The 13,760-nt window shown below is 45.4% G+C and overlaps 1 long non-coding RNA gene across 1 annotated transcript; it reads right to left on the reverse strand.

Moving 5' to 3' along the window:
* Positions 1 to 4,447: 4,447 nt before the first annotated feature.
* LOC144339837 (uncharacterized) lies at positions 4,448 to 9,795 on the reverse strand. The gene is made up of 3 exons (XR_013415339.1): positions 9,687 to 9,795; positions 8,483 to 8,613; positions 4,448 to 5,180 (listed from the first exon to the last, which is right to left on the reverse strand). It is a non-coding gene; the product is annotated as an uncharacterized LOC144339837 (long non-coding RNA).
* Between the last annotated feature and the right edge of the window lie 3,965 nt (positions 9,796 to 13,760).

A 13,760-nucleotide genomic window follows, 5' to 3' on the forward strand; every position in this document is an offset into this window, starting at 1 on the left:
TAGCAATAAAATAAAAATATTATTGTTCAAAACATTGAACAATTATACTCTGTTCAATGCATTATGCCAGATAAATCTTGCATCTCAAAAGTAGGACAAATACTGTTCTTCCAGTTCTGTCTACCCGTAAATGCAATATTTACATGTATTCGTAATGGGTTAATAAAAAGAAAATGAGTTCATTGTTCTAGAGAGTATGATAATTTTGACAACATGAATTCTCTTGTCCTGGCACATAATTAATATTTAGAGGCATATTATTTCATGTGGAGGGTACCATTAAAAGAATTCAATGTTAAACCTTAAATAATGACTGAAATAAAAACAACAGCAAAAATGCTAATATTCTGTTTATCAAAGTCTGTAGTGAAATATCCTGTTAAAGCCGGTTGTCGTGACACACCCGTAATCCCAGCAGTTTGAGAGGCCAAGGCGGGTGAATCACCTGAGGTCAGGAGTTCGAGACCAGCCTGGCCAACAGTGAAACCCCATCTCTAGTAAAAATACAAAAAGTAGCCAGACATTGGGGAGGGCGCCTGTAATCCCAGCTACTCAGGAGGCTGAAGAAGGAGAATCGCTTGAGGCGGAGGCTGCAGTGAGCCAAGATCACGGAATTGCACTCCAGCCCAGGCAACAAGAGCTGAACTCTATCTCAAAACAAAACAAAACAGACAAACAAAAAACAGTAAGAGAAAACTGGAGCTAAGTCCTACTCATTGTATTTACTTTCCTAAAATAAAACAACATTATTAAAAAAATTATGGCCAAGCCCAGTGGCTCATGCCTGTAATCCCACCGCTTTGTGAGGCCAATGTGGATAAATCACATGAGGTCAGGAGTTTAAGACCAGCCTGGCCAACATGGTGAAACCTCAACTCTACTACGATTACAAAAATTAGGAAGGCATGGTGGCAGGTGCCTGTAATCCCAGCTACTTGGGAGGCTGAGGCAGATAGAATTGCTTAAACCCAGAAGGTAGAGCTTGCCATGAGCTGAGAACACACTACTGCACTGCAAGGGCAACAAAACAAAACTCCATCTAAAAAAAAAAAAAAAAAAGAACTGCTAGCAGGTGCAATTATTCACAATATGTAGAAATTATTCTTTTCTACATACTGTGTTTAAATGATATCCATTTTTCTAATTGTTCTTATAGCTCAACCTGTAAAAGCCAAAGGTCCAGGGAGATGGGATATGATCTCACTGGCTATCCTTCCATTTTAGTAAATCTAAACAGTGTCATTCCATTCTGTTTTGTCCCCACTCCAGAGCTAAAACAAGAAAATCAATTATACTTCTATTTCTTTAAAAACCTATCTAACTAAATCTAATTAAAAGATAATATGCATGGCTCCACACTCTAAAAGAAAACCTTCTGTGCTACGTATCATGGACATATGACAAATGCTTGTTCAGTTGACCGGTGTAGACTTCAATAATAATCTGTTCAATGCATTACACCAGATAAATCTTGCATCTCAAAAGTAGGACAAATACTGTTCTTCCAGTTCTGTCTACCCGTAAATGCAATATTTACATGTATTTGTAATGGGTTATTAAAAAGAAAATGAGTTCATTGTTCTAGAGAGTATGAGAATTCTGACAACACGAATTCTCTTGTCCTGGCACATAATTAATACTTAGAGGCATATTATTTCATGTGGAGGGTACCATTAAAAGAATTCAATGTTAAACCTTAAATAATTATTTCACATAATCTTCTAATCTGATTTAAGATTGAAGACCTACCTCCTGAAGCTGTTTAATCAAACTGTAAATCTTCACCTGTTGAATTCGTAAGTTCATTTCTGAAAGGTAAGAATACTTAATATTCACTAGGCAACATTAAGCAAAATAATATCCACAAGTACTTATTTAACATTTCATCACCAAGGGTGGTTGTGATAAGAAAAGACAGGCTGGACACGGCGGCTGATGCCTTTAATCCCAGCACTTTGGAAGGCTGAGGCAGGCAGATCACGAGGTCAGGAGTTCGAGGCAAGCCTGCCCAACATGGTGAAATCCTGTCTCTACTAAAAATACAAACATTAGCCACGCATGGTGGCAGGCACCTGTAAGCACAGCTACTCAGGAGGCTGAGACAAGAGAATTGCCTGACCCAGGAGGCAGATGTTGCAGAAACCACGATCACACCACTGCATTCCAGCCTGGGTGAAACAGCAAGATTCTGTCTCAATCAATCAATCAATAAAAATGTAAGGAGGAAGCATTTACTGTGCATGTATATGCCTGGTATTATATGAAGCACTTTAGTGTCTTATCACATCTTCAGGATAGATCTTCAGTTCTCATGACCACAAAAGAGGACACTAAAGCTCAGACAGGAGAAGAGACATGGCCAGCCTGTGTCCCCAGAGCCTACGGTCTTACCACCAGGTGAGTCCGTTACACTGGTTCCAGGTATCACATGTTGTGAGATTTTTACTTTAAAATGAACCAAAAAAAAACAAACGCAAAAAAGGCACAAGCTATTGAAAAGTGGGAGAAACACTAAGAGAACCTTAAGCACGTAACTAAAAATATTATGGAAATGTTACTGAATTCACTAGCAAATTTAATTCTAGATTTTCATTGAGGAGTACGTTATATTATTCATGATGAAGAAAAAAATGTTCACTTAAGTATATTAACATAAATACCATCAATATGATTTATCATGATTAAACGTTCACTTAAGGCAATTCAGTCAAAATTCCGCATCTCATACAATTTTATAGTTTGCTAGTAGGTTACAAGTAGTCATCCAAATAAAAACAGTAAAACACATGATGTTTTCCACTGGTTATTGCTCTTTTTAGGTAAGCACTTTGGTTATTGCTCTTTTTAGGTAAGCACTTGATATATACCAACAGACAGAGGATAATAACAAATTGCTAATTTCTTTCATCATTATATAAAGGTGGCTTCAGGATAGAATAGTATAAGTGCAATGACGAATTTGAAATCTAATGTCAACTCTGTGATGCATCAAGATAAAAGCAGAGACAATAGGGGCACCTTGGTGAGTACTGAATTTTTATTTATTTATTTATTTATTTTGAGATGGAGTTTTGCTCCTTTTGCCCAAGCTAGAGTGCAATGGTGCAATCTCGGCTCACCACAACCTCTGCCTCACGGATTCAAGCGATCCTCCTGCCTCAGCCTCCCGAGTACCTGGGATTACAGACATGTGCCACCATGCCCATATAATTTTGTATTTTTAGTAGAGACGGGGTGTCTCCATGTTGGTCAGGCTGGTCTTGAACTCCCGACCTCAAGTATCTGCCTGTCTCGACCTCCCAAAGTGCTGGGATTACAGGCATGAGCCACCACACCTGGATGAATACCAAATTTAATGAAGCAGACTAAGAGAAACAATTCATTTAAAAAAATAACATTTGGCCAGGCATGGTGGCTCACACCTGTAATCCCAGCACTTTGGGAGGCTGAGGCAGGTGGATCAGTAGGTCAGGAGTTCAAGACCAGCCTGGCCAAGATCATGATACCATCTCTATTAAAAATACAAAAATCAGCCAGGCGTGGTGGCTGGCGCCTGTAATCCCAGCTGCTCAGGAGGCTCAGGCAGAGGACTGCTTGAACCCAGGAGGCAGAGGTTGCAGTGAGCAGAGATCACACCACTGTACTCCAGCCTGGGCGACACAGTGAGGCTCTGTCTCAAAAAATAATAATAATAATAATTCAATGAAATCCCTAAGATGAAGGGCTTTGCAATACATATGTAAATAAATTCCCAATCTCCATGCTGAAAGTTTAAAAAAATTCTAATAATTAAAGAAACACAACTTTTCCTTAGCTTTGTAGCAATTTAGAAACAGAGAATGTTTCCAATATTTAGACACTACAAAGCACCTGACAAGGAGAAACGTGTAAGGAGGCATGACTCATCGGCAGCCCTGGGCCTGTCCACGGTACCCCCATGATGAAGAGTAACTCCACTGTGTAAATGCTCATGAACACAGGATTACAGGACTTTTCCAGTTTAGACATACCATATTTTCTTTCAGACAATTCTTCAACTTGCTTATGTAGATCAGCAATATGATTATTCCATTTCTCTGAAAACTGAGCAAAAGCTGATTCTCAATAATATGTCCCTATGTCAGAGCAGCACTAACATGTAAGAACTTATTTCATATATTTTACATTCTAACAGTCCACATCATTTTACTGCTTTGAAAAAAATTTTTCCCTTTTTTGGTGGTTCTTAGAATTGGTTTAATGAGAGACTATTAGAGAAGTTGAAAAGCAAGAGGGCAGAAAAGTTCAATCAAATTAAACACGGTAACAGGGAGGCCACAAAGAGGAGGTCTCCAGGGGTCTTTTAGCAAACTTCCTAAAACTTGTCTCAGCTGTGTGGAAATAAGTCTACAGCAGCTGGGTGTGGTGGTGCAGGCCTGTAATCCTAGCACTTCAGCAGCAGAGGCAGGCGGATCTCTTTGAGCTCAGGGTAACATAGCCAAAACCCCCCTCCCCACCCCCACCTATCTCTACCAAAAATACAAAACAGCCAGGCATGGTGGTGGGTGCCTATAGTCCCATCTACTCAGGAGGCTGAGGCAGGAGAATCACTTGAACCCAGGAAGCAGACGTTGCAGTGAGCCAAGACCATGCCACTGCCAGCCTGGACGACAGAGCAACACTCCACCTCAAAAAAGAAAAAACAAAAACAAAAACAAGGTTAAAAGGGACCCCAGACCTTAAAGGTACAAGTTTAAGAGGGACCCCTAAGCAAAAAATGCCAACCCTTTTTCTCTCAATCTTTGCAACACCAGGAGGGTGTAACAGTTTTGCAGCCTAGCTGTAGCAGGCTGATGCCCCCAAGATGCCCATATCCTAATCCCGGAAACTGGTGAACATGACCTTGTATGGCAAAAGGGGCTTTGCAGATATAATGAAGTTAAGGGTCTTTGGCTGGCTTGTACTGGCGGGGTTAATGTACTCACCCGGATCCTTATAAGAGCAGAGAAGGTGATGGAGAGGGTGGGAGGTGTAGTGACGGAAGCAGGAAACTCCAGTCATTCAGGACATGCAGCACAAGCTGAGAAGTGCAGGCCGCCTCCAGGGCCAGGAGACAGATTCTCCCACAGAGCCTCGGAAGGCAACAACCCTGCTCCCACCTTGCTTCAGTGGGACTTACTTTAGAATTCTGGTCTTCAGAACTGTAAGGGAATACATTCGTGTTGTTTGAAGTCACTGTGTGGTAATTTGTTGCAGCAGCCATGGGAAACTAGTATTGTAGTGAAGCCTCAAAACCCATCTGAAGGGGCTGGGCTCAGTGGCTCATGTCTGTAATCCCAACACTTTGGGAGGCTGAGGAGGGCAGATCACTTGAGGTCAGGAGTTCGAGACCAGCCTGGCCAACGTGGTGAAATGCCGTCTCTACAAAAAATACAAAAATTAGCCGGGCACAGTGGCACATACCTGTAATCTCAGCTACTCAGGAGGCTGAGACATGAGAATTGTTTGCACCCAGGGTGGGGGGGTGGAGGCTGCAATGAGCTGAGATTGCACCACTGCACTCCCGCCTGGGTGACAGACCAAGGCTCCATCTTGAAAACAAAAACAAAACAAAACAAAAAACCCACCTGAAGAAGTTTCCAGTTCTGCCAGCAGTCCCCCACCCAACCCTCGGAAGCAGACATTCCATTGCTGTGGGCCATGGACAGGCAAAAGGAAGCACCTCCTCGTGGCAGAGGCCTACCCAGGAGAAACCCAAGGGAAGGCACTGCCGGGCCAGGCTCTCTGCCAAAGCCATATTATGGTGTTTTTTGTTTTTGTTTTTGTTTGAACACAGTTTCACTCTGTCCCCAGACTGGAGTGCAGTGGCACAATCTCGGCTCACTTCGACCTCTGCCTCCCCAGTTTAAGCAATTCTCCTGCCTCAGCCTCTTGAGTAGCTGGGATTACAGGAACATAGTATGCCTAGCTAATTTTTATATTTTTAGTAGAGATGGGGTTTTGCCATGTTGCCCAGGCTAGACTTGAACGCCTTACCTCAAGTGATCCACCTGTCTCAGCCTCCCAAACTGCTGGGATTACAGGAGTGAGCCACCGCACCCAGCACTCGCCAAGGCAGGCTTTTTCCAGGGGATCAGTCCTGGTCTGGTCTGGCTCTGCCCACTCTCCCTCTCACCTAGCTGGAATCCCTAGCTCCTTCTCAGTAGAGGAGTGTGGACCCCAACCCCAGCTTGGTATGGTTCAGATCTGCGTTTCACTCATGGAACCTGGCTGCTCCCCAGGCCCTGGAGAAAAACAGGTCTCTCTGCAGGTATGATACAGGATGGGCCTGTCCCCAGGACCCTGTGAGAAGGAAGCCCAATGTCCCACCAGATTGGCAGAGCTGGGAAAGAGGAAGTTTTATGATAGCCCTAAGAAAAAAAAGAGGCAGCAGAGGAAGCAGGACAGCACTCACATGGAACCCATGTGGCTGCCTCAGTGAGGTGAGGGAGGAGTGCACCCCAGTGACATGAGGGGGAAGAGAGGCGCGGTTCCAGGGCAGCTTTCCCCCTCATTTCCTGCCATGTTACTCTGATCCCCTCCAGGTGAGCCTGCCCACTTTGTGCCCAGGAGCCTGTAGAAAAACACAGCTCCAAATGGTTATGGCTCCAGGAGTGGGGCACAGCAGGGAGGAGACCTGGACAGAGGACAGGCAGGGGAGGAGGGAGTGGGCCTCAAACTCCTGGAGGGGGCCCTTCTCATGGGTCCTCCTTTTTGGCTTCTCCTTCTTTACCCTGGGCTGATCACCCAGGGAAGAACTGAAGCAAGGTTTCTCACCCTCAGGTCCAAGGGGTTCAACTACCGGGCCCTTAGGGAAGTGTGAGCCCCCTGAAAGGATGCAAGGGTTTTTTGTTGAAGATGGAGTTTCGCTCTTGTCACCAAGGCTGGAGTGCAGTGGTGCAATCTCACCTCACTGAAACCTCTGCCTCCCGGGTTCAAGTGAATCTCCTGCCTTAGCCTCCAGAGTAGGCTGTAAGGTGTAAGGCCACCTGTAAGGTGGCCGCCACCACGCCTAATTTTTTGCATTTTTAGTAGAGATGGGGTTTCACCATGTTGGGCACGCTGGTCTCGAACTCCTGACCTCAGGTGATCCGACCGGCTCGGCCTCCCAAAGTTCTGGGATTACAGGCGTGAGCCACTGCGCTTGGCCGCAATGCAAGGTTTTGCATGGAGAGCATGTACATGCTTTTCTGGAAAACAGTCCACAGCTTATTCTCAGCAGGCTCCACAGTCAAAAAAGGTTAGAACTCTTGCTACAGAGCTGTGGGAGCACCTAGGTGAGGGGCCTGCCAAGGGCATTCTGGGGACTACCTGGGCACCCCTGAGCCCACTGTCCCCTAGGCAGGCTGCACTGCTTGGTATTTGCAGAGCTGAGGGGGTGGGGCACGTGGGGACTGTGAAATTGCCCTGAGATGACCCACAGTCCTCAGCTGGGAAGTGAGGGGTGCATCTCCTGCAGCATCCTCCATCCCTAGACCACGGGGCCAGGAGAACTGATCCTTTCAGCAAGTCAAAAGCCTATTACTGACTTCTTCCCTGGCCATGTAGACAGTGAACCAGGGTAGTCATATCAAGTAAATGCCTTGGTCCTGTCACCGAGGTGACCAATAGGCATTCCCAGGTGCAGTGAATGTCCTGACACCAAGATATGCACCTGGCCACCTGAGGCAAGAGAAAGGACTATCCAAGGGGATGGGGCTGAGCTGGGTGTGGAGTGGTCCTTGTGGGTCTTGGTGAATGGGAGGGGGAGCAGCATGATCCAGACCTTGAGGCAGAAGGACAACCAGGAGACAGCCTGGAAAATGTGCTGGACCCACAAGGGCTCAAGGCTGGCCAGAGAGGGAGGTGGGATAGGCTGGAAAGTCCTGAGGTCTGAAGACTGGCCGTGGCAGAAAGAAGCCAGGTAAGGTGGGGTGTTACCTGCACCCTGGGGGCCAAGTGCAGGCCAGATCAGGCCAACTACCGGGCCCTTAGGGAGATGTGAGCCCCTTGAAATGGTGGAAGGTTTTTTGTTTTTTTTTTTTCGAGATGGAGTTTCCCTCTTGTCGCACAGGCTGCCACCTTTGCCCAGAGCAGGCACCAACATTTCTGGCTCTGGGTGTGACCTCAGAGTGGGGAAAAGCCCCAACCCCCACCAGGACCACCTGCCGCCCAGACTACTTCAGATGCTGAACCCAAGCCAGGGGCAGGAAGCTAGAATGACACCTAGGTTAATCCCCATAAAGTCCCTGGCTCCCCCCAGCTATGGGGCTGAAGGGGAATTACAGCCCAAACCCCAGATGCTGACTCTCCAACACTGAGCCCTCAGTGCCCACAGGGAGATAGAATCAGCACACTATCCAGATGGGGAAATGGGCTCAGAGAAGTGCAAGAGCCTTGCCCAATGCCCCAGACCAGGGCTCCAGACCCACAGGGTTCTTTTGTCACTGTGTCCAGAGGGCAGCAGCTGCTCTGAGGTACCCACCTGAGCCTGGCAGCTTTCTCCAACTTCGGAAGCCCAGGAGCATGGCCCATGTCCACAGATGCACCGGCATGAGGTGCGCCCAGAGGGACAGAGGCAGATGGGTTTCGTCTCCTCCACTGGATTGTGAGGGCCTAGAAGGAGACAAGGGTCTGCTTGAGAAGGCACTGAATAGTGAGCAACTTGGGGCGGTTTCCCTCTGGATGGATCTGCAGTGCCTGGATGGAACCTGGCTCAGACAGAGCTCAGTTCTGCAGGTCCCTGAGGCATGGAGAGTTCACAGCTACCAAGTGTACGAGTCTGGATTCAAAGCCAACAAACAGCATGACTCGAAAGTCCCTGCCCTACCTGGACCACTCACCTCTTGGGAGTCACCCTTGCAGGCTCATCAGATGCCCAGGCCAGCAGCACAGCCGGCCAGGACCAAGGAAACCTGGGGAGCCTCAGTACCCCCAGGTATTCCAACCTAAACCTGGCACCCCTGCCTCTCACCACCCTTCTTCTTGCTTTAACCTCACCCCCTACACAGAGCCCGGGCCGCCTAACGTGGCATCAAACAGATGCCTCAATAAATCAGAGTCTAATTTTCGTGGAGAAAAAAAAAAAAAAACTTAACAGATATACATACAAATTCAAAATATATCCTAAAGTACATATAAATTCAATATATATCCAATCATTGTGACTATGACAGTAGAATATTAAAATACTATTTTCAAAATGTATACAAGCTTAATGTTCTATTTATTCAAACTATTCAAAATACAAATCATCAACATAATTTGCCACTAACATCTCATTCAGTCCCTTCACAGGACACATGATTCACTGGGAGTTAATAATTAGCAGCTGGCAGGCAGTGACACATAGAAAAAATGAAAACCAAGAGGTGAAATAGTTCTGAAATAAAAAGGGTTTTAAAGCTAAGAGAAATCATTGAATTACTAAGTCATTAGCACTAATTTTGAGCCAACTAACTAATTAATATGAGATGACACAGTGTCCTATGTTTTGGCAAATACAAACTATGTTTAAACAATGTCTGTAATGTGACTTTCAAAATGCTCCTGGCTTTACAAAGATGTGATTAAAATGTAGTAATACATGCTAAAACATTTCCCCCTGCAGAGAATGTTGTAACTTTCATCAGTCACACTGAGAGTCCAGAAGATGAAGGAAAAGGTAGTGGATTTCACTGAGAACTTACCAGAGTTGAACTCCCGCACTTTCTGTTGCCCAGCATTGGCAGGTTACGGGACTGGTGGCTGTGGTGTCTCAATGGTCTTTGGTCTCTTAGAAGGTGGAGAATCATCATCTTGAAAAAGAACAAATGCTCATTACTGAAGGAACCATCTTAGGTTACAGCCACCTCCAGGTCAATTCCCAACATTCAAAATCTGAGCAGGGCTTTAAAGCTATTTTGAGTATTAATAATTATTTCTGTATTGCGAACTTCAGCATACTTTTTTCTAGTTATATTTGAAATATTATTCTTTTGGGATGTGCGCAAGTGAATACTGCTTTTTCTTCTGTCTTGCTTCATTACATTTTAGTTTGCTTCATTTGAATCATCATAAGTCTCCCCTTCTCCTCAAATAGCTTTCAACTTGCTGCCAAGAACAATAATCTATTTTAAGGCTTTTGAGAAAAAACTTTCAATGAAGAGAGCCACCTAAAGTTATACAAATATAGAAGAAACGGGGTAAAATAAAGCTTAGATCGGAAAAAAATATTTAAGATTGTACAAAATTCAAGCACACATAAACAAGGGAAGCTGGGTAATTGTATGTTCCAATACTTTTAACAAGTGCAAAATGTGGAGGCTTAAAGAAATAGGGCTGGCCAGGCATGGTGGTTCACGCCTATAATTCCAACACTTTGGGAGGCCGAGGCAGGCTGATTACTTGAGGTCAGGAATTCGAGACCAGCCTTGCCAACATGGTGAAACCCCATCTCTACCAAAAATACAAAAATTAGGCCAGGAGCGGTGGCTCACACCTGTGATGCCGGCACTTTGAGAGGCCAAGGCGGGTACATCACCTGAGGTCGGGAGTTTGAGACCAGCCTGACTAACATAGAGAAACCTTGTCTCTACTAAAAATACATTAGCTGGGCATGGTGACGCATGCCTGTAAACCCAGATACTTGGGAGGCTGCGGCAGGAGAATCGCTTGAACCCGAAAGGCAAAGGTTGCGGTGAGCCAAGATCGCACCATTGCACTCCAGCCTGGGCAACAAGAGTCAAACTCCGTCTCAAAAAAAAAAAGGAGAACAAAAATTAGCCAAGAGTGGTGGCACATGTAATCCCAGCTACTTGGGAGGCTGAGGCAGGAGAATTGCTTGAACCTGGGAGGCTGAAGTTGCGGTGAGCTGCGATTGCACCACTACACTTCAGCCTGGGTAACAGAGTAAAACCCTGTCTCAAAAAAAAAAAAAAAGAGAAAGAGAGAAAGAAAGCAAGAAAGCAAGCAAGCTACATTATTTATGAAACAGATACTGTTGACTCGGTCACAAGAAAGCCTGTGTATAAATGAGCAGTGAGATATTCAAGCACAGCACACACACACTACTCAGGACAGCTATCCTGAGTTCCATGCTTACTTCCTTCTGGATACACCAGCAACTCAATCTGCTATGATCCTGCAATACATCTCTTGTTAAAATTAGAGACATCTGGGCCAGGCACAGTGGCTCATGCCTGTAATCCCAACACTTTGGGAGGCCGAGGCAGGTAGATCACCTGAGGTCAGGAGTTTGAGACCAGCCTGGCCAACACGGTGAACTGCTGTCTCTATCAAAAATACAAAAATTAGCCTGGCCTGGTGGCATGTGCCTGTAATCCCAGCTACTCGGGATCCTGAGGGAGAAAAATCGGTTGAACCTGGGAGGTGGAGGTAGCAGTGAGCCAAAATCGTGCCACTGCACTCCAGCCTGGGTGACAGAGCAAGACTGTCTCCAAAAAAAAAAAAAAGAAAGAAAGAAAAAAATAGACATCTGGATCAAATCAGCTACTTCTGTCATCGTCTAGTCCCGCAAAGTGTCAGGTAACGTCCTATTAAGATCGCTGCTCACATATCTATAAAAATACTGAAAATATCATTTTAAAAAATCTTTTTTTTTTTATTTTGAGACGGGACTTTTGCTCTTGTTGCCCAGGCTGGAGTGCACTGATGCGATCTCGGCTCACTGCAACCTCCACTTCCTGGGTTCAAGCAATTCTCCTGTCTCAGCTTCCCGAGTAGCTGGGACAGCAGGCATGCACCACCATGCCCGGCTAATTTTGTAGTTTTAGTAGAGACAGGGTTTCTCCATGTTGGTCAGGCTGGTCTTCAACTCCCGACCTCAGGTGATCCACCCATCTTGGCCTCCCAAAGTGCTGGGATTACAAGCATGAGCCACCGCACCTGGCCAAGAAACCCTTATTTAAAAACAAGCCAGGTGTGGTGGCTTACGCCTATAATCCCAGCACTTTGGGAAGCAGAGGCAGGTGGATCACTTGACATCAGTAGTTTGAGACAAGCCTGGGCAACATGATGTAACCCCAGCTCTACTAAGAATATATATATATATATAAAAAAAAAAATTAGCTGGGTGTGGTGGTGGGCACCTGTAATCCCAGCTTCTCAGGAGGCTGAGGCAGGAGAATCGCTTGACCCTGGGAGGTGGAGGTTGCAGTGAGCGGAGATCTTGCCACTGCACTCCAGCCTGGGAGACAACAGCAAAACTCCATCTCAAAAAAAAAAAAAAAAAAAAAAAAAACAGACCCCATTTCAAAACAAAAAGAAAAGCAAAACAAAACACAAATGTGGTATGGAAATAAAAATAATTACCGTGTTAAACACAGCTTCGTAGAAAATAAAATAAAAGACCACTCAAATACAATAAGCTGTCTTTTTAGACAGGTATAATTGTTATTCTTATTTTACAGCTTAAGAAACAGGCTCAGAGAATGTTATTTGATTGGACCGTGTTGGATCTCTGGCCAGTGCAGCTGAGATCAGACTTCGTGTGTAACTCCACTAGCCTACCAGGGTGCCTCTCACAAAGGTAAGAAATGTAAATTTGGCCTAATATACGAAGTTGCCATGGCAGCACTGGGTCAGTTCTACATACACTACTTCTATGTTCATCAAGGGAAACCTTACAGGAAAGTGAAAATGTTTCTAGAAGGTGATTGGACACCAGCACATTTGCTTGTTGCCTTTGGGCTCTTCTTCTCAGGCCAACAGTAACCTGAAATTATTGACTGACTATTCCAGTCAACTGGAGAAAATGGTACCAAGGTCGCCAACATCAGACAAATTCACTTGAGGACCTATCTATGTACTTTGAAAGACAAAACTGCTTGTGAAGGATACTGTATTTCAGAAAAACAGAATCATATTAACAACTAATAACACTGTAAAATGCTGATGTGTTGAATGCTACTTTAGAAAAACATGTTCAAATCTAGGGAAAAAAGTCGAAAACTACATATCTAGCTAGCTAGTTAACTATCTAGAGACATGCTTTCATTCCTGGCCTCAAGTAGTCCTCCTACCTCAGCCTCCTAAGTAGCCTGGGCCACAGGTGGACACAGTTACACCTGGGTTTTTTGTTTTGTAGAGACAGGGTTTCACTACATTGCCCAGGCTGGTGTCATACTTTGGAGTCTCGCTGTGTTGCCTAGGCTGGGGTGCAGTGGTGCAATCTCGGCTCACTGTAACCTCAGCCTTTTGGGTTCAAGGAGTAGCTGGGACGACAGGCATGTGCCACCACACCCGGCTAATTTTTGTACTTTTTGTAGAGACTGAGTTTCACCATGGCCAGGTTGGTCTCAAACTCTTGACCTCAGGTGATCCACCCACCTCGGCCTCCCAAAGTGCTGGGATTACAGGCTTGAGGCACCAAGCCTGGTGGAGCACTTTCTTGTTATTAAATAGCCTAACCCAGGCGGGGCACAGTCCCTCACGCCTGTAATCCTGACGACTCTGATGGCCAAGGTGAGAAGACCGCTTGAACCCAGGAGCTCGAAACTGGCCTGGGCAACACAGCGAGACCCCCATCTCTACAAAAATTACAAAAATTAGGCCACGTGAGCACTGCCCCCGGCCAATTTTTGTATCTTTTGTAGAGACGGGGTTTCTTCATGTTGCCCAGGCTGGTCTAGAACTCCTGAGCCCAAGCCAGCCATCCTCCCGCCTCGGCCTCCCAAAGTACTGGGATCGCAGTTTTATTTGGCAGTCCCTCCCTGTTGCACACTTAGGTTTTTTTTTTTTACTTTTTTAGACAGGGTTTACCT

This window comes from Macaca mulatta, chromosome 3, assembly GCF_049350105.2.
Source record: "Macaca mulatta isolate MMU2019108-1 chromosome 3, T2T-MMU8v2.0, whole genome shotgun sequence".
Taxonomy (NCBI): Eukaryota; Metazoa; Chordata; class Mammalia; order Primates; family Cercopithecidae; genus Macaca; species Macaca mulatta.